General features: G+C 36.0%; 1 long non-coding RNA gene across 1 annotated transcript; it reads left to right on the top strand.

Annotated features, from left to right (window-relative positions):
- Positions 1 to 877: 877 nt before the first annotated feature.
- LOC124865235 lies at positions 878 to 4,123 on the top strand. The gene is made up of 3 exons (XR_007037516.1): positions 878 to 1,514; positions 1,635 to 3,334; positions 3,459 to 4,123. It is a non-coding gene; the product is annotated as an uncharacterized LOC124865235 (long non-coding RNA).
- The last annotated feature ends 17 nt before the right edge of the window (positions 4,124 to 4,140 follow it).

Raw genomic sequence — 4,140 nt, 5'->3', positions numbered from 1 at the left:
CTGTGTTGAATCTTCACTTTTGTTACAATCTCCCATAGACTTCAACATTGTTTTTTCATGAAGTACATTACCTGCTTAAAAAAGTTCTGTTATTGCAACAGGACCACTTCTTTATGGCAGTGTCCCTTTAAAGGGAGGTGGCAGTGATGCAAGAACTGCATGTAGAAGAAGGTCTCCATCTCCCACATGAAAATGTCAAAGACGCCATTTGGGCAGCAGTTGCAGTCGTGCAGATTTACAAAGATGGAGGTATGTTATTGACAAGTAGTTCATGGTTTGAACTTTTACACATGCAAATATGCAGATATACATACTTACAACCAGGCCACACTTTTCATTTTTTCAATCAAAAAAATAAAATTGGAAAACCTGAATTAGTATCATCCACCTCACAATAGTGTGGCACAACATGTTGGTCTGTTACATTAAATCCAAATAAAATGCATTCACATTTTTGTTTATAACATGACAAAATGTGGAAATGTTCAAGGGGTATGAATACCTTTGCAAGTCACTGTATGCAGTTCTTTTTAATTTAGATGATTATTCACACAGTGATTGCTGGTTCTGGTACACGATACAATATATTTAGCCATATATGGCGATAATGTAGACATATTTATAGACATAAAGACAGGTGGACATAAAATAGACTGTATGTCTTGGACCCAAATTCATAAAGCCTTTTGACACAATTCTAAAATTTTCAATTAAAATTTTCAGTGTCAGATTAGTATGCTGTTACGACCCCACTCGGTCTAGGGGTAGGGGGAAGTAAACATTCAAACCAGGTATTGTTGGTTTTATGAAAGAAAGAGTAATTTATTTCTTTTTACTTCAGTTTCCGTTATTTTTAACAAAACAAACAAAAGGAGGATACTTAACAAAGTACAAACTGTATGAAAATAAAGAAATGAGGGGTAAAACCCAAAATACACAATGACTATAAATTTAACAAAATACACAAACATCAGTAATTTAACTAAACATAATCCCCCAAAAGGAGGGACAAACTAATTCAACAGTTTCCTAAATAAAAACGTCCCTGCTAACAACAAGCAAACAAACAAATCAAGACAAAGCCCAATCAACTTTAAAGAGACTCCTCTGAGCCAAGATGGAGTCAGCAAGCAGGTGAGCACACAAAAATAACCAAGCTTCCCAACGAGCAGGCATACAAAATACCCAAGCTTCCCAACAAGCAGGTAAGCATACAAAAATAACCAAGCTTCAAAATTTCACAACACCAAAGTCAGAAGTGGCGAGCTGTTCTGTCCAAATACCAGCTGCCTTTAGTGGCAGGTGCAGAGTTTATATAATGTAGTCCCTTCTTGATTGGCGGCGTCCAGCAGGAGGAGTGCAGAGCGCGCAGGGAGATCAGAGTCCGTCAGGAACAGCGAAGAAGAGTGTATCCAGCAAAGAAGAAATCCGATCCCATCAGAAACAGCGGTACCCATAGCACGGAGGAAAACGGTGCTTTTCAGCGACATCGGCTGGCCAGTCTGTTGATGAAGGTACAAAACAAACACACATACGGCCACCAGCCGTAACATATGCTTTACTGCATTTTCTGATTATGTTAACATAGTGTATGTTGTGGGTATTGTAAAAACGTGTTATACTAATTTTAACAGGAGAAAGAAGAAGAATGGACTTCAGTCACCATTATTGGCGTGTTAGAGTCTGAAGAATGCAGCTCAGACACCTTTTATGAGCTGTGCCTTGAAGATGGAAGGACCCTCTTCATTGACCACAAGAATGGCAGCCTTTGGACACAGAGCAAAAGAAAGGGAAAGGCCCTTTCTTCATTAAAGGCAAAAGAATTGTAGAGATTAATCTGAAAATATGAATTCTTGATATGATGTATTTTTTGGTGTTCAGGAGGAAAGGTATTTATCTGTACTGTTTTTAATATTGTGTTCTTTTTTCATGTATTTTAATGTTAAAATATTAAATTGATATATTTTTTTAAATGATTCATTCATTCATTTTTCTATACCACTTATTTCATAGTGGGACCTTCTTGCTGCAAGGCAACAGTGCTACCAACTGCACTAAAAAAACAAGCAATTTAAGGAGAGTCATTATGAAAGCAAATGAAAAATTATTGGAGGATCTTCTGTGACATGATTGGGAAAGAAACCAAAACTAATAAAGATTGGAAAGTAATTAAAATTGAATTAAAAACAATATGCATATCAATCTTAAACGTAGGTAACACAAATATATTTAAAGATGAAGAAACAACTGAAATACTAGCCGAAACATTTAGCTAAATTCATAATATCAACATCATTAGTAACGAGGGAAGTAAACACAACTTAATATATACTTTCAGAGAGCTTCCCTGATGTTCATCCCTTACTTTATAATTGTAAGAAGCAGGGTTGCTGCTACGTTTGATATTTAAACTGGGTTTCTGTTGCAGGACCGTACATCACAGGAGGATGAGTTGATGCTTTGCTTTTACTTTCTTTTCTCCATTTTCATCAAGTGATGCTCTACAACCAAGACAGCTAGATGGGTGTGAATATGGTGTTCACCAAATGAAAGAAATTATTTAAAGAAAGCAGGGAACTGCTATAATAAATAGCAACCTAAGCACAGGCAGTGACATTTTAATTTTATTGTATTCAGTGTTGGTACGGAGGACTGAAAGATGCAATGGTGTGGCCCCTCCTGACATCTAGGCCTCTTCTTTTCCCCCAAGATGTGAGAAATTCTGTTTACAGCACAGGGAATTAGGTTATTTCCACATAACATTAACCTTAGATTAATTTTTGATTGTGCTATACATAAAATATACAGTATTTATGCCTCTGCATCTACAGTGCCATTGAATATATTCAGTCTCTTGGTTTTGTTTTCATTGCTGTAGTAACAATCATGGTCTACATAAATTGGCTTTTTTTTTTTTTTTACAAAGAAATATAAGAAAACATTGTGTCAATGTTATATTAAATTTTTAAAGGGTGATGCCAATTAAATAAAAATATATAATGAAAAATAAGTGGTTGCATGCTCTGTATACATTTGAATTAACCTTGACATTGAGGAGGTTTAGAAGAAAAGGCCAATTTATAACGACCATGATTGATTTATTACAGCAATAAAAACATAATCCTCCCAAGGGTGCGAATAATTTAATTTTTTTATAGAAATAGATGTGATTTTTTTTTCTTATTAACCAAGTTTGTAATCTTTAAAAAAAGACCTTCACAGAAACTTGTTCTTTCAGATGCTTCTTGACAAAGTCATGTAGCCAGTTAGGGACACTGATGATGAGGATTGTGATGCTGAGTCACAGGTTTTCTCAGAACATTCATTGAAACAGGTGTGGCGTGCTCACATTTATTAATGCATTGTCTACACTATGAAGTTCATATTGAAATAAAAACTGGATATTTGTTTACTTAACATTTTTGCCTTTTCATTCTGTCACCTTTTGGTTTCATCAGATACTCTGGTTCAGCTGCTGAGATTCTGGGCCGGCTGGAAGGTGCTTCCTTCAGAACTCCAAGCGGAGATTTTGAGGGGAAGTTTCGTACTTCATCAACGTGCTTGGAGACACTGAAGTTCCCAGCTTGTATAAAAAACTATGACGACTTTAAGGAAGCACTTACTTCTGCTATACACAGTTCACACTTTGGATTTGTTGAAGTATTCAGTGGCAGATGAATTCGATGTTATGTCCAGGAGGGCATGCTAATTTGAAGTTCAGTTGTGTAAACCTGTTTTATTTTTTTTAAACACATTTCAGCCCTTGGAGGCATATATCAGTTGGACAAAGTTGTTTATTAAAATGCTCCACTTAACAAAACAGCTTAGATGTTCTTGAGGTGTCATATAATGACAGTTTTAACAGACTTAAAACACGTTCTCTTATTTTCTGAAAGTTTCAATCGTCAGACCTCTTGATGCCAGATCAGCTGGATTTTGTGAGCTACTGACATACTTCCACTGAGATCGATCTGTCAGTTCTCTGATCAAAGAGACTCGATTTGCCACAAACGTTTTAAAACGAAGGACATCATTTTCAATGTAACTCAGTATCGTAGTACTGTCTGTCCAGAAGACTGATTTTTCCAATGGTACTTGAAGCTCTTCTCTCAGCATCCGATCAATCTTGACTGCAAAGAA

This window comes from Girardinichthys multiradiatus, unplaced genomic scaffold, assembly GCF_021462225.1.
Source record: "Girardinichthys multiradiatus isolate DD_20200921_A unplaced genomic scaffold, DD_fGirMul_XY1 scaffold_51, whole genome shotgun sequence".
Taxonomy (NCBI): Eukaryota; Metazoa; Chordata; class Actinopteri; order Cyprinodontiformes; family Goodeidae; genus Girardinichthys; species Girardinichthys multiradiatus.
The sequence above is the reverse complement of the archived record's forward strand: the minus strand, read 5'-3'. Positions and strand labels throughout refer to the sequence as shown.